Raw genomic sequence first — 21919 nt, 5'->3', positions numbered from 1 at the left:
GAAGTGACAGTTGGGAGTGGTTGGTGGTTGCCGGGGGTGACAGTGGGGAGTTTTTAACACCTTAAGTAGCTTGATGAAGGATGTGGCGATGAAGATGAAGGATGAGGCGATGGAGAAAAATGATGAGGTGGTGACATGTGGACAAAACCACGTTAAAAAAGGGCGCTTGCGTCGGGAAGTAACGCTCTTCCCCTGAGGAGGCCTGGGCTAGGCCCAAATGCATGACAAGAACCTTTTTAACATCTTAAGTAGCTTGATTTGACTAGAATGCATGAGTATCATGCACGGATTAACTTGTGTATATATATATATATATATATATATATATATATATAAAACACATAACAGGAAAGGCACTCACGTTTGTAGATACTTCTCCAGCCTGGGTGCAGGAACTCCAGTAACAAGAATGTAAAAAATAGTATAATTAGGAGGCACTCACAGGACTTTTCCAGATTATTAAAGTGTTTATTCCATTAAAAATTGGTCAACGTGTCGGGCCCCACACAGCCCTTTATCAAGACCATCTTGATAAAGGGCTGTGTGGGGCCCCGAAACGTTGACCAATTTTTAATGGAATAAACACTTTAATAATCTGGAAAAGTCCTGTGAGTGCCTCCTAATTATACTATTTTATATATATATATATATATATATATATATATATATATATATATGTGTGTGTGTGTGTGTGTGTGTAACAAATCTTTTATTAAATGGTCATAAAAAAGAAATTTAGGAACATGATTTAAGGTTATTAAAATTAATTTATTATGTGCATTTGTTGATCTCATTATGAATATTTTTTAGAAACATTATTCAAATACAGCATTTTTTTAAAAAAAAAATGTATGAACTACAAACCTTTTTCCAGCCCATTCACAAAATATTTTGCCAGTTCTGAAAAACTTACATTGTCAGCAATTCAGGATTTTCCAAATTTTCTGTAATATATATATATTACATACACATATTCCTGCACTATTTTCCCATTAGGACAAACCTAATAAACACTTGTTATAATATATTTATATGCCCATCTTTAGAAAAGGACAATGTACATGCACGCCGTAATGAATGTGTCGCTCTCACAGCTTAATGTGTAAAATTTTGTCAGGTGGTAAAATTATTTTCAGCAATATTATTATTATATTTTATTTTTGTAGTTTTATCTAGCTTCTGCATATTTCACTATACAATAAGGGGTTTATATTTAATATAGGATTCCTACGGATACAAAAGGTAGAGTTTATTTACAATAGAGAGGGAGAAAAAGAATCAGAAGACACTAAGGGGTATGTTTACTGAACTGCAGGATTGAAAAAGTGGAGATGTTTCCTATAGCAACCAATCAGATTCTTGTTAAAATTTATTTAGTACATTCTACAAAATGACAGCTAGAAACTGATTGGTTGCTATAGGCAACATCTCCACATTTTTCAAACCCGCAGTTTAGTAAATATACCCCCAAGTGTCAAAACTAAACATATTTGATATTTGCTTAGTAAGGTATCATGTGTCTATATTCCTGTACTGTATATTATACTGTGTAAACATCTGGAAGCAAATACAGATTTCATTACCTTGAGCACACGCATTATATCACTTTTACCTGTCCACATATAGAGAACAAGTATGTAATGTGAGGGAGAGGGGGTCTGAAGTTTAAGACCAGTTATTGTTACAGGAGGAAGGAATGTCTCTTGGTATAAATCAGTGCCGGCCAGCGGTAGGGCTAGCATACTTGGACTGTGTGAACAGGTTTCATTTCCTGGGAGACTGCCCTTCAATCAGCTTTCTGTCATCCTTCAGTGATCAGAGGTGGACATCAGAGTTCATTAAAGGGGTAAGTAAAATTCTAAAAAAAAAAAAAAAAAAGGAACAGAAAGTAAAAACGGTGTCTCCCCAATGAATGCAATGTACCCCACCTCTTTAGGAGGCATCAATTCCACAGCACTAATGAATTCCTTGAAATGTATGTATTTTGATTTTCACTCATTTTCAGTGGATTTAACACCTGGTAGTGATGGGCACTTTTTGCATTTCAGCAATTATTAGAATCTCCCTTAGCACAGGTGCAGATGGGTTTCCCTGGACAGTGGGCGTACCCTACATATAATAATGGCACAGAATGCCCACTGGTACAACGCAAAAAGCAGAAAGATGCAGATAGTACACCTCCGATGCTTAGCTGGCTTACTAGGATGAGGAGATATTTCAAAGATGAAGACCCTATTTTCAATGGTGAGACATCTACATTCTAAGCAAATTAGCAGAAAATAAATGTATTGTGTTCAAAAATAATATTAAAATAATAAAACTATCACTCCACAAGCACGTAGGATCACACTCTCCCCTTTTTAAAATTTAGTTAATGAAGATTAAACAAGCAGTTCTCTGAAGAAATCAGTAAAACAGGGAAAGTGTAGATTATAGACGCAAAGAGGAGGTACAGGCACTAGGAAAAACATCAAAGAAGTCCAAAATATATCAAATGCATGATACATTTATAAAAATATTCATTAAATATATGACCTTACAGTTGTGTCAATTTTGGCAGACTTGAGGTATATAGACATTCCCCTCACCACTTGGATGTCTTATCAACCTGCAATATGTATAAGATAGGTGAAAAATAATTTAATGTAAGTTAAATTACAAATCTTGGGCCTGATTCATTAAGGATCTTAAATGAAGAGGTATCTTTTTTCAGTCTCCTGGACAAAACCATGTCAAAATGCAAGGGGTGCAAACTAGTTTTCTGTTTTGCACATAAGTTAAATACTGACTGTTTTTTCATATAGCACACAAATATCAACTTTAAATTTCAGTGTACAAATAAGCTATCAAGTATTTGTGTGCTACATGAAAAAACAGTCAGTATTTAACTTATGTGCAAAACAGAAAACTAGTTTGCACCCCTTGCATTGTAACATGGTTTTGTCCAGGAGAATGAAATAAGATACCTCTTCATTTAAGATCCTCAATGAATCAGGCCCCTTATGTGCTAACAATTTTTGCAGAATTAAATCATTTGGGGACTCTGGGTAGCCCCAAACCAGACAGTAGAGTACTTCTTCCTCCGGCAATAGACGCAAGAGATAATTGGAAACTAGGCGAGGAACGTGGGCGTTTTGGCACAGTGCACTGGTTGATATGAAATAACAACATGCATAGTTTGAGACTTGTATATGAAAACAAAACAAAATTACTGGAAAATTAATCATAAAGTCAAAATAGTGCTATACTGTGTATGTGCCAGATCCCGTGCATGTTCATAAGAAGAACAGAGCTGGGACCCAGAGCAGATGGACCTGTACTTCCGGACCCCGTAGCAGCCGTATAGATTGCTCTGATGGTAGTAACGCCACTGTATGTTGAGCCTTCTGAAGTTCTCAAACTGTTTAGGCACATTGTGGTTAGTCTATAGAAGAGACGTTATCTGATAATGTTCTTAAAATGTCTTTGAAAAAAATATAATGTTTTTTGTCCCTTTTAGTTTCTTAAAATGTCTTTTTTTAGTGATTTCTTAAGTAAATAGAAGTTTTTATTGTTGTTATCAATTGTTTTTAGACAAACTTTTCAAACTACTTAGCATGTATTTTATAAATGTTACGTGTTAGTGTTATTTCTCATTAACATGAGAACAAACCAAACTGACGGTAAAGATGAGAATATGGAATATTCTCATCTTTAGAAAACTGGGGTAAAGTAAAAATTGTGCAGATTGGAAAAGTCACATTATTTTAATGGTATTCATATATTTCATCTTCCTACTTGATTGCATAAATAGAATGACCAGACACTTGTCATGAAGCTGTATCCAAACCCATTGCACTATATAGGCACAAGCACAGCAAAAGTTAGACTCAGTGCACCTAAGCCTGTGTATTTCAAAAGAAAGTAAAATAAAAAATGTGATTGTTTAAATAAAGACAAACTCAGTAATTCCTTATTATTAGGATTTATATTAAACATGAATAAAAATCATGCAGTATATTAGAAGAAAAAGGGAAGAGTTTAAATAATTGAAGGTGAGTTAAATGTGATAGTTCCAGTTTAGTGAGTCCCATCCTCACAGTAGTGCTCATTGTGTACATCAGATGTTCTGACCATGGCCGGGCTCGCCGTAGGTGTGTACATATGTGTGCCATGACCCATAAAAGTAGGTGCTATTGTATATATATATATAGATGCGCTTCCTGTTTTGCTCTTCATGAATTATGCTAAGAATGTGTAACGATGTGTTATATTATTTGGAGAAGAGTAGACGAAAGACATTTCTTCTCTGTCTATCACCATATTTATATTTACTTTAGTCATTAGTCATACCCACAACAAAGCCACCTTTATACCACCAATTCAACAAATGAGCCACTTTAACTGTATGTTTACATATAACATAGCAATTACTAATTAGTTTCTACATCACTTATTAGGGCAGGCTAGTAGGAATGTAAGAGATAAAACCTTGCTACAATTGGTAGTAGAAACCTGTTTTAGCACCTAACAGTAGCTAGTTTAGTATGTCCATCACTTGTCTGTATTTCTGAAAGGGGAATTGGAACACAGACTCTCTCTCCTTGCCTAATAAAAATTTACACAGTGCAGTAAACCACCCATTATCATGAGAGGTGCCTCCGCCACAATAAATGCAGCTAACCCAGAAATGGTTTAGTGCTTTTCTCAGACAAGCAGTCAACCTTAAATTTCCAAGCCAATTAAACACACATTAAATTGTCCATCCTTTGTACCGTTTCCAGAGGTTGCATGGTTAGATTGCTTTACTTTTAGATATATTCTATGTTGATTACTGGCTTCTGCTACTTTGCTGAGAAGCACATTTACATATCCATGGTTGCATTTTGGGGGAATACAAAATAAAATACAAACAAATGGGGAAAAAAAAAGAATATGCATACAGCGAACAACAAATAGCTTCATTTTTCATAGGTCAAAGCAAACATGAAATTTCTGATACATATCTTGTCTGACATTTGCGCGGTGAACCACTACTAATCACATGGCAGGGACAAGCTCGGTGCTCTAGGATTGAAAAGTTTTTGCTGTGCAATTTGCAGTTAATTGGCTTAGAGAAACAAATCTGGTCTGTTAAGCCTTTTGCATGTCACTGTCTCCTTTTAGGAAGTCAAGATTAAACACAAAAGAAATCTTAAGATTCTTGGTTTGCTGACAATTTAATCATTTTATCTCAGAGAGGGGCTGGAAAACCTCAGGGTCCACGGCACAGAATCTACAGTGTGTATATACAGTGTATATAAAGTGAAGGATGGCTTCTTTCTAACATCAACCAAGCCTTTTATTTATTAATCAAATAACATTTTTGGCACTTAGCTTGGAAGGGTTGCATGGCATGTGCCAAGATTTTGTGCCAATCAATAGAGGTAGTGGCATTGGACATCCACTGTGAACTGCATGTTTTCCAATTATGCCTGGCTCCAGTGAGTCTTCCTAAAGAATGACTAGCACTGTGTGCTCAGGGAAGCTGCCAGCACCCAGGCACACTGATACTGTCACAGCCCTAGAAGTGAGAAAACGTTTTATGCTGTAGAGTCAGCGTATGCTATTATCAGCCTCTATAGGGGCTTTTCCTATTTTCTAACTTTTTACAGGTGCAACCAGGTCTGGCACTACCATTAAGCTGCTGTCTAATATATCAGTGGTTTGAGGGCACCTAAAACACTGGATCCGGGCAGGTATTTGGAAAATATTGAGGATAAAATTACTGTATATATAATTCAGACTAATGTTCCAGATTGCTACTAATGTAATTAGTATTCTGCCCTACTGGATACCAACTTGAGATGGAACAGACATCATGGTGGGTAAAACTTTATGATGATGCGTATAGGCCTCCAGATTACAGTGTAAGTCTGTATAATGGGCGTTTTACCATACACACAAGGCCATGCTGTAAATGCAGCAGACAGCACTGGACCTCAAGAGCATGGTTACATGCCTGTGAGCCTCAGCCCTAAAGGAACAGTGGGGATTCATATAAAAAGCGCACATTTTGTGCAACAAAGAAGCCAATTACGGGAGTGGGAATTGCATGTTCATGAATGATATGAAGTTCTGCTTATGAATCTAAAGGCAGTAACTATACTGACACTGTTATTATTCCTTATCTAAACTAACATATACATTTGTATAAGTATATTAGTAGTGTATACAATAAGGGCTTTAATTCTGAGTGAAGTACTGTTAGAGCCTTGCAAGATGCGACTTTGCGGAATGTTAGGTACTAAAACATTACCGATTTTGCTAGCACATCTATGAGGTACGAGGAAAAATTAGCAATTTTTTACTCAAAAAAAAAAAAAATACTGGTAGATTAATTGGCTGCTATCAAAATTGACCCTAGTCTCTCGCTCTCTGTCTGTGTGTGTATGTGTATGTGTGTGTTAGGGAATTTAGACTGTAAGCTCCAATGGGGCAGGGACTGATGTGAATGAGTTCTCTGTACAGCGCTGCGGAATTAGTGGCGCTATATAAATAACCGATGATGATGATGATGATGAATGTTTTAGATATTGTAATACCTGGATATACCTGCAGGTGCACATCATGCAAGGCTCAAACAGGACTTCACTCAGAACTGAACTCCCCCTAAGAGTTTAAATTCCCAACTTAATCATCATTCAATTTACTAACAAAATTCAAACTACTAATTTAAGGTTGATCAGTGAGACTAATTCCCTACATTGTGCTCCCTGGGACAGCTGCTTCAATTTATCTGACTGTAGGCCTAATTTTACTTAAAAGAAACTACATGCATGCAGCTGAAATGTATTGTTTTATTTGTTTTGTGTGTAATTACTCTTCTATTTTTAAATATTTTTATTTGTGTCAACAAAGAGTGATACAAAAAGAAGAACAGTACAAAGTAAGAAAACAAATAACAATATTGAAGTGAAACAATTCAAGCTAGATATTAGTACATCAAGCATAACAAACTGAAAGAGTTGTAGCTAGAGAACCCAATGTAATTGGCTGAGGTTTTGTATTTGCAGTTACTCGTTTTTATTATCTACATATAGCTTTATGCAATAAATCATGACTTTGCTTGTTTGAGAATGGAATCTCTATTTTCACTTTGCAGACATATACTTACATCTTAATTACATACAGTGTTTGTGTGCTAAGTGTCCACTAGAGTCAAAAAGAGGCAACTGGCACTTTTCAAATCTACACTTGGGCAATGTTTTCATGTATGATGTTTTCACAAACATCAGAAAGAGACGACCAACATTCCCTATAAATATGTTGGCGGGCCAAGAGCAAATTGTCAGTTTATTGACCTTCTGTTCCTGAAACCAGCTTTCTTGATGATCCTATTTGAATTTCTTGTATATAACCTTGGCTTACTCTGACCACCATTCTGGCTTTCGACCCCTGCCATTGTCTGACTACTCTTCTGGTTCTCGACTCTTTGCATAGTCTGACTAACGTTTTGGCTCTTCTGCTCTGGCATGGTCTGACTACTCTTCTGGATCTAAAGCCCAAAATAGACTTTGTAAGCATTCTCTTTAATCATAGTAGAGAACGAGCTGAAGGCCACCTTTCCCCATAATGGTCTCTCAATAATCCTCCAGAGGCAGACCCATGTCCCTCCGACATTCCCTCTTGCATCTGTTCCCAGAGTCTAGTATGTCATCAAGGTGCTACCGATTACTTGTATAAATTCCACAGAGTGTGATTATACTTGAGCCAAAAGTGTCTTTATTATAAACATAACTGCAGTAAATGGTTAATGGAAAGCATAGCTCATAGAAGCAGCAGGTTCAAGATAGCAGGAATAACAGGTATAATGGATAAATGCAGAGTTCGAGACACAAAAGGTGAATTGCAGCACAGGGTTGCAGGATGACCACAATTTTCAGGTTTAGCAGATGAAGCAGGAGACACTGGATATCAGGCACAAATGGTGAGTGCAGATTCAGGTTACCAGGTTTAGCAGATGAAGTGCAACTACAAGGAGACTGAATTACCAGGTTAGTGAGGAGGCACGAGGCACAGATTAGCCAATAGACATGAGGCATTGAATGATCCATGGGAGAATCAGGCAAAAGGAGGTTCATGCAAGCCAGGGGTCAGAAGCCAGAAAATCCACAATATACCAGGGAGAAAGCAGGAGCAAGGTCAAAGGAAACTAGGATCTGGGTCACAAGAGGAGGTGCAGGACAATGAGACAAAGCAGGAGTCAAATGCCAGGGAGAAGTCAGGATCCAAACAGGAGTATCACAGGGAGAACAGCAGCAGAGACAAACAAACTGGCACTGGTATATGGGAAAAGGCAGTCTTAAAAAGGCCAGCCACAGGTGATCACAGATGAGGACTTAACCCCTTGCAGGCAAGGAGAAACTGTCCAAGTATTACAGCAGCACCTCTGGTAGCACAGAGGTACTGCAGGCTAAATTCAGAAGGAGTCCTAACACAAGAAGTATATTATATAGTTAGGCAATCATGCCTCTCCACAATGGTAAGGAGACACATTTTGCCTCAATCGAGAAATTGGTTGTGGGAGATTCCACCGACAGGAGAGATTTTATAAGATGCATTTTGTAGATATTCAAAAACACTTAGATGTTTGGAGTGGAGATCTTTATAGAGATCTACGATGAACCCTACTCCCGAATCAATCCAGATCCAAGAAGAGGACCTAGAGAGAACCAAAGGAAAATCAGGGTTGTGCCATTGTGGTGTAATGGATAGATGTTGTTTACAAGTCTCCCAGGTCTTATCTGTGTATGATAAGGTAGGAGAGGTTTTTATAAGGGTGGTTCTGTACGTCTTTGGTAAGACCCAGATACAAGAGAGTGTCGGCAAGTTAAGGTAGTTGGACTCTATGTCTGCCAGAAGAGAGAGGCCTGAGGACCAAAAGAGGCCACAGTTTGACTAAGGTGTACTCCCCAATAACTGGCTTTTAGGTCGGGAAACCCTCATCGCCCCATGTGACTGGATCACTGATAAATAGTTTATTTGTGGCTGGATCATGTAGAAATATTTTATTGTAGAAATGTATTTTAATCAGAGGTGCAGGCAGCAATGTATAATTTGAAATGCACTTATTGTGTTACATTGGGATGTGTTTTGTGTGTAAGTGTCATTGTTTGGGCTTGTAACTTTGCTAGAGGAAGTCTGTTTGCTGATAGCAGGAAATGTTAAGTAAATCTTTATGTGAAGTGACAAACACCTGTTTAGCCTGTATAACTAGCAGGGGGCTGCTGCCTGGCTGTCTGGCGTGACTGCATCTCAGATAATGCAAGCATCAAGGTTTAGCACATAACAGAGAAGTGTAAATATTGTTAGCTTTGCATTGCATTTAAATCTTCGTTTGGGTATTCAAATTGCATCCTGATTCTAAGATTAGCCTGTGAGGCTGTGTCCAAATCTGTATTGTCTTCTATTGAAAATTGTTCTTCTGATTTCATCTGACCTGAGCACTGATACCTTCAATCAGTGTGACTGCAAATAAACATCACTTGCTTCAAAGACCTGCTTGAAAACATCTTTCATGCTGAAAATCCTGTAACCTACAGCGTAGACCCAAAATCGAATCCGTTACAGACTGTTTCTGAGGTTTGGACCCAACATCCAGTACCAACACTCAGCCGCTACCCAACAGCTCTGGCCAGTGTGGTAGGCCAGGAGGGATCCATCCACAGCAACCCTGATCCATAGGAAGAGGTAAGCAGTACCAGCCCAGGTACACAAGTAATGGGGTACATTAGCAGCATCAGTTATTCAGAAGAAACCCGGTACTGGATGCCGGTAAGGATTCTAGTGGTGGCAGCATTTGTAAGCCCCTCCTACTGTGGTGAGAAGGCGCATTTGGGATAACGAAATGGAACGGTGGCAAAGTAAGCCCAGCCGGTTCCCAGCAACAGCAGACAGGTGGCATAGGCGGTCCATCCTGTCACACACCCCCTTCCTCCTGAATTGTGAACCTTTTCTTGTATTATTGTCGTTTTGCAAATTAATAATTGTTTACAGACATTGCAGGAATTAGTTACATTCCTTTGACAATTTCTCCAATAAATTTTCACCCTCTAAAGCTAAGATAAAATGTAATATACCACTATGGGGAACAAAGTACTTTGGGCAATCAAGGCAAAGCTGGAAGGGGTTAACCATCTTGTAATTTTGAGTACATGGACAAGGCCAAGAGGCTTAACCCCAATACATTCTTTACTTGTTTTATTTTTTATTATAACTTTTCGTCAAGGCAACAAGTACCTTAAAGCTGACACTTTGCATTACCTAAAATTTTACTTGTGAAAAATATTGATACCGCCGAATCTCTGCACATTGTTTGTGAAACTCAGATCTTAATTAATTGTAAGACAAAATCAAGAGCCCACTTATTAACCGCCTAAAGCTTTGTTTGTTCCCCTAGAGCAGGGGTAGGCAACCTGCGGCTCTCCAGGTGTTGTGAAACTACAAATCCCAGCATGCCTTTCCACCTATCTGCTGGTTATCTACTGGCAAAGCATGCTGGGACTTGTAGTTTCACAACATCTGGAGAGCCGCAGGTTGCCTACCCCTGCCCTAGAGATTAGACACTTTGGGCCTGAGTCATTAAGTAGAGTAAAGCAAAAAAAAAGGAGTAAATTTGATACTGGACAAAACCATGTTACAATGCAAGAGGTGCAAATTTATTATTTTGCACATAAAGAAAATACTGACTTTTTTGTCATGTAGCACACAAATACTTGATAACTATATTTTTCACTGCAAATTAAGGTGGATCTAGGACATGCCCTACCCCAACATGTTCTCACACCTCCCCCTCCAATGCAACATGGCTTTGCCGAGGTGCAAAGTTACTCCTTTCTTTTGCTTTGCTCTTCTTAATGACTCATAGAGACTCATGATTCTAAAATGTATGGTTACCTTGGATCAAAAATACCATTCAATTTCTAATTGTTCTCTTTGGTGGCCAAGTCTTCAGGCTGAAATCTTTTATAGGATTAAATCCAACCTGTGTCATAGACAAGCCTCTGCAAGTTCAACCTCCAGACTATTGGAACCATTTGCTTATTCCCATACAACCATGAACCCACTTTCCAATGCATTTTTGCCAGCTTTGCAGGAAAATTTAGTTATTTGCATAGAATTCTAATAAATGTTTTGAGAACAGTCTGCAAAATTATGGGTATCAACCTTTGTTTCTCATCTTATTTCATTCTTAGAACAATAAACATCTTGGGTAAATCAATCCATTGAACAATATCTAGTTGCATAATATCGACTAGACTGGATTGCTTTTCTACTATCATCATCATCATCATCATCATTTATTTATATAGCGCCACTAATTCCGCAGCGCTGTACAGAGAACTCATTCACATCAGTCCCTGCCCCATTGGAGCTTACAGTCTAAATTTCCTAATATAGACACACACTCACACATACACATACAGACAGAGAGGTAGAGGCTAGGGTCAATTTAGATAGCAGCCAATTAACCTACCAGTATGTTTTTGGAGTGTGGGAGGAAACCGGAGCACCCAGAGGAAACCCACGCATACACAGGGAGAACATACAAACTCCACACAGATAAGGCCATGGTCGGGAATCGAACTCATGACCCCAGTGCTGTGAAACACAAGTGCTAACCACTAGGCCACTGTGCTGCAGAACTACTATAGTTAGAGTTTGTGTACAACAACAGTACACATTCATCTACTTTGATGTCACCATTTTCCATTGTCAGACACCCTATATCAGAGCAGCAGGATTGGCACATGTGTGGCCACAGTCAGTTCTTTGGCCAGTTTAAAGTCTGTGAAATCATCAATCTCATACTTACCTACTTTCTTCAGCTCTCTTCCGGGAGCCAGCCAGTGGAGGGGGGCGTGAGGGGGCGGGGCGGCCAAAATCGCGTCATTTCGGCCCCGCCCCCTGTGACGTCATGACGCAAATTGCGTCATTTGACAGCGGGGGGCGGGGCTAAACGCCGCGATTCATCGGGAATCGCGGCGTTTGGGATCTAATTCTGCCCACTTCACTAGGAAGTGGGCACTTCCTAGTGAAGTGGGCAGAATTCGGGAGATTGCCACACTCGCCCGGGAGTCCGGGAGACTCTCGCAAAATGCGGGAGTCTCCCGGACATTCCGGGAGAGTTGGCAAGTATGATCAATCTAGTCACTGCCTGTTTGAAATTGCCATCCACATTTTAGACCCCTAACATTTTTCAGCATCTTTGCTAAAACCTGCTATAAATATCCATTTTCTTCCAGCGCCCAGGATGCAAGAAATTTTAGCGTCACATATCTTTTTAGGTAGACGAGCACTCATGGGTTCCTGCCAAAAATGCTCATGCCAATCAACTCTTTAAAAAACTAATAATTCTAATTCTGGTAAATGTCCACAAGTCATCAGAAAGTGAGAACTTATCGCCACATCCAGAGATACCGCTATGGCCCACAGTGTGCTGATGTGGATCACCACAATAGCTGTAAGATTGTGCACATACAAGAATAAATGAAAAACATTTATTTTATTCATGATATAAACAATCAGTGTGTACTACAATAGGGGCATCCCCAAACAAAATCTGATGCAAGTCTATGAACAGACCTATCTAATTAAATTCCCATATGTTATGATGTTATATAACAAAAATTGAAGAAGCCCATCTTACTACACCAGATGAGAAATATATATATATATATATATATATATATATATATATATATATATATATATATATATATTTCTCATCTGGTGTAGTAAGATGGGCTTCTTCAATTTTTGTATATATATATATATATGTATACATATTCCTGATTCTCCAGAGATCTGTGGATTGGATGGAGTAGAATTCAAATCTGCCAATGTTGCGAAAGTTACTTTAGTGATTCAAACCCTTTTTCTGACCTCTAAACATTGATCAGGAAACCTAGCAGCAAAATGATTTCTCCTTTACTTGTACCTTTTTCTTTGTTTGTTATTATATTTTAAGTTCTTGCAAGTTGGGCCCTGACAGTCTGGGACTGCTGTTACTCTATATTGTAATACTATTGTAATCATTGAATGTTTTGATTTATCTCCCCACTGTATAGTGCTGAGGACTAAGTTGATGCTTTCTAAGGAAATAAATAATAACAATTACTGATGATCCCACATAGCCTTTTCTTTTCTTTAAATAAAGTACATTTTAAGATGCGTTTGATAGTCATTTTTCTTATCTGTCTTCTTACAAATCACTATCTCACTTTCAAAATCTTTTTGGATGGCAGACAACTATGGCTGCCAGTCACAAACACACAGGGCTAGATTTACTAAGCTGCGGGTTTGAAAAAGTGGGGATGTTGCCTATAGCAACCAATCAGATTCTAGCTGTCATTTTGTAGAAGGTACTAAATAAATGAAAGCTAGAATCTGATTGGTTGCTATAGGCAACATCCCCACTTTTTCAAACCGGCAGCTTAGTAAATCTAGCCCACAGTCTCATAGCTCTCAGCATGTCATGCGATGGCAGAGGGGAGAGAAGGAAGGGGATGATTTTACATTGCACAGAGCAGATTGAGCTCAGAGGGGCATTGCAAACCCACTCTGCTCATTGCATCATGTGTCATGTGACTGTGGTTGCCTTGGTAGTCACATGAAACTGTGCAATTCCTGCAGAGTTATAACTCATTTAAAGAAGCCTGAAGAAACAAAACAAGGAAAATGTTATAGCCTACTACAGTGATTTATGTTTAAAAAAACTAATTTTCTTGTGGGATTGCTGCTTTATCAAGCTATTTTATGTGTTCTCTATTTAGCACTTTTACAGGTAGTTAGATGCAATAACATAAGTAAACAATGTTACATATAATAATGGAAGAAAATAATGCTTACACAAGCTATTTAAAATCACTAGGAGGAGGCCCTTATTGACAGATGACCTATGCCACAATTAGTATACTGTGATTTTCGCAACATGACTGCTATTTATATCCTGATATAAAAAAAATCTTTAATATTTATTATCAAAGTTCATTTAATCATTTAACAAATTAAATTAAATTAGTTCTGTTTTTTTATATTTTGTTAATCTGTTTCTCGAGGGCTTTTTCTTTCCTCCAGAAATTTAAACTTCTCCTGTTGTTTCTTGTTGTTTCTGTCTTAAGTGCTGCTGCTCGCTGCAGAGCTGTCCTAATATGTTTAATGGGCCATTAACTAGTTTCCTACATGCAAGGAGTGAAAAGATCAAATAAAATGACTGCATTTGGTGAGAACATTAAAAATCAAAAGTACAGAGAGGAAAGAAAAATCTTTAAAAACTTTTTTTTTTTCCGTTAACTAATGAGATGATCAGTTTTATCAGGATGTCGTAGAGCCTTTGGGAGCACTACATGACTCCAGTTCTCTTTTCTCTTTTTGTTTCCTCTTTATGTAATAAGGTAACCATGTCGCGAAGAGAGGATTGGAGGTTTGGTGCTGGGTTGTTAAGGGGCTCAATGAGCTGTGACAAATATATTCAAAAGGTGCTTAAAAACAGACAAAGCTGCTCTCTAAACATACATATGCAGACAGAAACACACAAAGCAGACACCCAAGGAACACACACATGCACAATTTATACTTGCATACCCCGCTAATTACAAAAATAACACACACGGATACACATTGAGTTAGCTGCATTTAAATTACTATTTACAATTTCTTGATTGCATTGTGTATGTGTGTCCTCTTTTGTTATTGAGGCAAATTTACAATCTGCAGTGGGACCGCACTGCTTTATGTCTTCATAGTATATTTCCTAGTCCTTGGAACTGTCCCCAGAAGTCAATCTCCCACTAGCTTTTCAGGGTTGTGTGTACACCCAGGGGCAGAGGTAGCAAGGGGTGCAGCTGCAGGAAAGGGGGGTAGAATTACCCGGTCAAAGCCCTATGCAGCAGCAGTGGGGTTGCAGACAATTTCTTACTGACATTTTCTCTATGATCTCTCTCTCTAGTGATCAGGCCATGGCGTCTGTCATAGTAGCCAAAAGGAAGCCTGTGATTGGTTAACAGTGTTGGCTGCTTACTCTTAGCTACTCTAACAGCAGCCACGGGCTGTTCAGTAGAGGGAACTTCAGTAAGCTGGAGGAAGTGAAAATTTGTCTGCTCTATATACATCATACCTCCCAACATTGACATTCCTGAAAGCGGGACAATATAAGCCACACAATATTCCTCGCATTTTCAAGTCTGGCCCCTTTTGCAGCCCTGAATTGGGATGTTCTGCCAAAATCGGGACAGTTGAGAGATATGAAACATGGTGGTCCTTGATATGAGTCCCACAACGCTTTAGCTACACCCCTTGATACACCATAAAAATGTGCACATTGGAAAGAGGTAAAACATCATTTAAAATGTGTCTTCTAATATACTATTCAGTTATTCTCATGTCGAAGTGGGGGTGTATACTGTGGTATGTCATATCGCCACTTCTCCTACTGCAATCACTGTAATACTATCGAATTCCATTCACTTACATTCCTATTACATTTTCATACCGCCACTTCTAAATTTCCACTTCAACCACTGCATGTCATTGTGTCTTAATTTATTAATGAGATTGAGGGGCTCTAACAGCTGTCTTTATAACATGTGTCACGCCTGTGTGTGATGGTTTTTGTTACATTTGTCAAAGTGTGACTAGAAATGCGATTTTGTACTGCATCCAGTAGGTGGAAAATGTGTTTCATTAGAAGGATGAGAAAGATCAAGTCCGTTTGTGTGGAGAAAAGGGATGTGGATTTTTAGAGTTGCTTCTGATTGCAAACACATATTCTAGCATGCATACACAGCTGTCATCACTGTTAATCAGCACTTACACCAGTCCTGTAGCTGGTGCAAGTGATAATACTGAAAATCACGTACCTGAGAGATGAATCAGATATTATTATTATTATATTTTATTTATGAGGCGTCACAATGGGTCTGCAGCGCAGTTCATAGAGCTTGGCGTAACAGTACAGGATGAGAATGCATGGCATACAAGATAGTACAAACAAAGTGCAGTAAGCAAATGGTAATGAATATAGACAAAGAGCCATATGTATAAACAAGTACCAATTTAGCAGACAGAAGTACATAGGGCAAAGGGGTAAAAGTGAATTCAAATGTATAGAAAGGAAGGATATGAGATACGTGGGGGAGTGAATAAAGGGATGCGCCTGTGCCCTGTGTCCAGTAGAGTGGGGAACACTTACAGGATCAAGGCAGGGATGGAGAAGAGGAGGTACGGGAGAAGAGGAAAGGTGGGGGCAGGAGTCAATTGACAAAATGGAGAGACGAGACAGAGGGCTAAGGGCAAATGAAAAAAGAGGAGGAGGACACGAGGAAAGAGGGCCCTGCTCAAGCGAGCTTACAATCTAAAGGTGAGGAGGAGACTGAAAGGAGACACAGAGTGGAAGAGGGGTGAGAGACGAGAACACTGAGGGGAGAGGAGCAGGGAGTAAGAAAGAGGGGATGAGGTAAAGAAAGATTAGTTAGAGTGAGAGAGAAGAGGGATGGAGGAGGGCAGCGTTAGGCAGAGGAAGTGTAGGCCAGTCTGAACAGGTGGGTTTTAATGGAGCGTTTAAAGTCTGACAGGCTAGGTGAAAGCCTGATAGAACGGGGGAGATCATTTCAGAGAAGGGGGGCAGCACGGGAGAAGTCTTGAATGCAGGAATGAGAGGTGGTGATCAGATGGCAGGTGAGACGATGGACATTGGATGACTGCAGTGGGCAAGAAGGAGTATGAGTGGAAATTAGGTTGGAGAGATATGGGGCATTAGAGAGGGCTTTAAAAGTGAGGGTGAGGAGTTTAAAGAGGATTCTGAAGTGGAGGGGGAGTCAGTGAGGGGCTTGACAGAGAGGGGAGTCAGATGAGGACCAGCGGGAGAGGTAGCAATATGTATGGACTGAGGAGCGAGACGGGTAAGGGGGAGGCCTATGAGGAAGAGGTTGCAATAATCAAGGTGGGAGATGATCAGAGAATGGATGAGAGTTTTGATGGCCTCGGAGGAGAGGAAGAGTCTAATATGGGCTATGTTGCGGAGATGGAGGTGGCAGTATTGGGCAAGGGATTGAATGTGAGGGGTGAGGGGTGAAGGAGAGGGAGGAGTCAAAGGTAACCCCCAGGCATCGAACTTGGTGCGAAGAGATGATGGTAGAACCAATAGTGATGAAGAGGGTGGGAGTGGAGGAATATCTAGAGGGGGGGAGATGATAAGTTCGGATTTGGCCATATTAAGTTTGAAGAAATGTTGGGAAATCCAGGAGAAAATGGCAGAGAGGCAGCAAGACACCTTATTGAGGATGGAAGGGGAGAGTACAGGAGAAGAAAGGTAGATTTGGGTGTCATCAGCATAGAGATGGTACTGGAGGCCGAAGGAGCTGATAAGATCAACCAGTGAAGAGGTGTACAAAGAAAAGAGCAGTGGGCGGAGGACAGAGCCCTGAGGGACACCTACGGGAAGTGGGGAGGAGGAAGAGGGGAAGCCAGATATAGTGACAGAGAAGGAGCAGTCAGAGAGATACTTAAACCAAGAAAGGACAGTGTCGGAAAGGCCAAAGGAGCGAAGGCTATGCAGCAGGAGAGAGCGATTGACTGTATCAAATGCTGTGGAGAGGTCCAAGAGCATGAGGAGGGAGTAGTGGCCTTTGGATTTGGCAGTTAAGAGGTCATTAGTGACTTTAGCTAGAGCAGTTTTGGTGGAGTGAAGGGGGTGGAAACCGGATTGAAGAGGATTAGTCACAGAGGTAGTTGGCGTGGACTAACCGTTCAAGTAATTTAGAGGTGAAGGGGAGGAGAGAGATGGGGTGGTAATTGGACAGGGAGATTGGATCGAGTTTCGGTTTCTTTACAATGGGTGACACTAGTGCATTTTTAAAGCAAGAAGGGAAGAAAGCAGATGAAAGGAATAAGTTGAAGAGGTGAGTCAGGTGGGAGCAGGCAATGGGCAAGAGTGATCTGAGGAGGAGAGAGGGGATTGGATCAAGGGGGCAGGTGGATGGGGGAGAAGAGAGAAGTAAGGGGTGGACTTCCTAACTGGAGGAAGGTCAGAAGACGCACATACGTAGATGGTTGGAGGGCAGCGGCAAAAGGGGGAGGCAGGGGGGGAATGAGGGATGTTGGAGGAAAAGATTTCGGTTCTGATGGCATCGATTTGGAGGAGAACGTAGTAAAGTCAAAGACAGATAGGGAGGGTGGAACGGGAGGGGGGGTAGAGTAGGGAATTGAATGTAGAGGCAGCGGGGGTTGGAAAATAAGGAGAGATTTAAAGTAAGACTGTTTGGCTAAGTAGAAGGCTGAGCTGTAGGAGGAGAGGATGAACTTGAACTGGAGAAAATCCGCCTGGGAACGAGAATTCCTCCAGTGGCGTTCCGCAGTGCGAGTACAAAGTTTGAGGTAGTGTGTGAATTTAAGAGGGCCAGGGTTGGGGGCTGGCTGGAACAACAGAGGGAAACGGCAGTCACAGGACAGGCAGAGTCAAGGACAGAAGAGAGGAGGTCGACAGGTTGGGATAGGTGAGATTGGCTAATGGGGAGAGAAGAGTATCAAAGGAGGAGGAAAAGACCGCAGGGTCAAGAGTGTTAAGATTGCGCAGAGTGAGATTGCGTTTAGAAGAGGGGAGAGGTGAGGGAGACGATGGGAGAAAGAAAAAAGGAGATGATGGTCAGAAAGGGTAAATAGAGAAATGGTAAAGCCAGAGAGGGAGCAGCTGTGGGATAACACAAGGTCAAGAGAGTGGCCAAGAGGGTGGGTGGGGGAAGAGGTCCATTGTGATAGGCCAAGAGCAGAGGAAAGAGCAAGAAGTTTAATAGAACCTAAGTCAGATGGGTTATCAATAGGGATATTAAAGTCGCCCAGGATGATGGATGGGAGGTCAGATAAGAAAAAGTGGGGGTGCCAGGCCACAAAGTTATCAAGGATTTGGAAAGTGGGGTCGGGTGGCCGGTAAATGACTGCGACACGGAGATGAGAATGAGTGAAAAGGCGAATGGAAGCAGGCTCAGGAGGGATAACATGAAAGGTGCACTTGGGGAAAAGGCGGAAGCCCACACGACCCCCAGAACGGTACCCAGGCCTGACGGTGTGAGTGAAGAAAAGGCCACCATAGGAAAGAGCAGCAGGGCAAGCTGTATCAGAGGGGGAGAGCCAGGTTTCGGTAATGGCAAGGAGGGTATTGCTGCGTGCACTGTACATTTACTATGTGCATTCTCCCAGTCCCCTCCCCATTCTGTCCCTGGAATTACAGGCTGTAGTAAGGGATTTTTGGACTCAAAGATGAATTGGGCGTTCACTAGCGTATGTTCCAGTTCTGGACATACGCAGATCGTCATTTACGTTCCTTGATGACCCAAGCCCACGATGTATAGCATATAATACAGTCTTATGTGTATACAGCTTTGAATTATAGAAAGAGATATAATTTATAAAGGCTAATTATGGCATCTGCTAACAATGGCTTAAGAATAAAATGGGAAGGATATAAGGCGGATATCAAGAGGGTGAAGAGACTAGTAGGGAGGTCTGCCTACAGACAGATACTGAACCAATGTGTTTAAAACATAAGATCACTAGTAAAATTTTGCCAACAGAGTCCACAATGTACCTATGGGCCAGTCAGAGTAAAAAGACCCCAAGATAAAAGAAAATGAAAAACACAGGTGATGTATTAAAGTAATTTGTCCAAGAACTGCAAGTTTTCAAAAGAGACGATGGTGAGTCACGGAGTATGGCGGTAATAATTTTTATGCTATAGCTATATGTGAGACATGTTAAAAAGAAAACTGGTGTTATTTCATGGCAGAATGAGACAGTTACTGTCATTTCACTAGAAGTAAGGGTGTTACTGACAGGTGACAGGTAGGCTAGTGTACAGGAATGTGCAACATTGACCACCCACTTTTTATCTATGGCAAATTAGAATAGTAAACATTAAATATCATACTTGCCAACCTTTAGGAACCCCCCTGTGGGAGATCCCAGAGTGGAGATCCTGTTGCAGTGGGTGTGACTGAGTGGATTGCGCAATTAGGTCATGCCTCCCGCTGTTCAAATGTACTTCAGGTGGCAGAAGGAGATCGGAGGCTCTTGGGCATTAGCTCAATAATTTGTCAAAGGTTGACAAAGGGATGCTGGCCTATGTCCACTTGCTTTCATGTGTCCCAAATTTAGCTGGTGTTAGATCTGTTCCCTAGATAACTAATATCATATCATCCCACATATGCTTCAATGGGAATGAGAACTGATGAATGGGGAGGCTACGGCTATAGGCAAAACATGTGTCATGTCCATGTCAGGGATCTGTACAGATAAGCAGTGGTATTCAATATTAGTCTACTTGTATCAAGAGACCTAATACATGCCTTATAAAACACACCATCATAACCCTACCACTAACCTGCACGGCTGACACCTGTCATGATATATCCATTCAAGACATATGCAATTTCTATTTCTTATACCCTCTTAGTCCTTTCAAAACAGTCTCCATTAGTAGATGAATGCGCAGAATCTTAAAAATAATAGTCTTCACACACTACACAAATATACAACCATATCAACCTGATACAAATGCGGGGCTGAAGATTTGTAATACTATTTTTAAAATGTGATTGTGATTTTCAATGTTTTAGTGCCATTAAAACTGAGGAATCCTACATCAAACTGATCTTCATATATGGGATTATAAAGCAGATACTGTAGTTTTAGTCTAGAGAGACAGTAGTCATATTCAACATAAAAGCACCTTGGAAAGTAGATGTGGAACTGAACATAGATGAGAAAATGGTAGAATATGTTAGAACCTCTAAATTTGTCTCACCTATCTACCCTGAGTAAATATCTTTTTTAGATACTTTTCATCTGTGGTACTTACTTTTCCGGCTGAAAGATCCCTGACAGCATTTAGGGCGACCTAAAAATTCCAAATAGTATCAACCGACAAGGAGGAAAGATAGACTTAGTATATTAGTGACATAAAACTATTCCTACATGCTGATTTTCCAGCAGATATAAAATGTGACTCTGTAAAATGTGTCCATGAACAAATGACGCCAGTTACAATGGCCAGACTGACAATGCCAGTTTTAAAATGCCAATGGCCGGGCCCCACGTCTCTTTTTCATTGTGTTTTATTGTCATTAACTGCAAAAGTTCCTAACAGTTGTTTCAAATGTATCTCCTCTCTAACAAAAGTATATTGTGTATATATTGTGAATTAGCTATTCTTGTATTTGTACCTTCTAACTTGCCTTAGTGTTTTTCAATTAAAAAAAATAATGTCGAAAAACTGTGAGTACACAGAACCAGTGGGTAAAGTACACATTCTTGAAAACCAGTTTAAATTCAGTGTTATATTATTTTGTACCATTATTTCTAACTAAACAATAGAGCCTTCAAAATAGCCCCAAATGACTTCAGATACCAACTTGTAGTTTAAACTCCCCTGCATGCCACTCAGACCTCCCCTCATGCCACCAGGCCACTCAGACCTCCCAAAAATCAACTTTGGTCTCTCCACAAGCCCCTCAGACCTCCCCACATGCCACTCAGACCTTCTCACATGACCCTCACTTGCCGCTCAAACCTCCCCGCAAACCACTCAGACCTCCCCACATGCCACTCAAACTACCCCATATTCCCCTTACTTGCCACTTAGATGTCCCCACATGCCACACAGACCTCCCCACATGCCACTTAGACCTTCCAACATGTCACTCAGACCTTCCCACATGCCTCTCAGACCTTCCCATATACCCGTCAGACCTCCCCACATGCCACTCAGACCTTCCACATGCCACTCAGACTTCCCCACAAGCCCCTCACTTGCCACTCAAACCTCCCCACAAACAACTCAGACATCCCCACATGCCCCTCACTAGCCACTCAGACCTCCCCACAAACCACTCAGACCTCCCCACGT

General features: G+C 40.5%; 1 long non-coding RNA gene across 1 annotated transcript in view; it reads right to left on the bottom strand.

Annotated features, from left to right (window-relative positions):
• Positions 1–792: 792 nt before the first annotated feature.
• The window catches only part of LOC142160271 (uncharacterized), a 35486-nt gene continuing 14359 nt past the window's right edge, over positions 793–21919 (bottom strand). The window contains exons 4-5 of the long non-coding RNA XR_012693126.1: positions 2541–2608; positions 793–1858 (exon numbers count right to left, since the gene is read on the bottom strand). This is a non-coding gene — a long non-coding RNA (uncharacterized LOC142160271). The remainder of the gene's footprint in view (positions 1859–2540; positions 2609–21919) is intronic.

The sequence above is a fragment of the Mixophyes fleayi genome, chromosome 6, assembly GCF_038048845.1.
Source record: "Mixophyes fleayi isolate aMixFle1 chromosome 6, aMixFle1.hap1, whole genome shotgun sequence".
Lineage (NCBI taxonomy): Eukaryota > Metazoa > Chordata > Amphibia > Anura > Limnodynastidae > Mixophyes > Mixophyes fleayi.
Note: the sequence above shows the minus strand (reverse complement) of the source record. Positions and strands in the feature narration are given on the sequence as shown.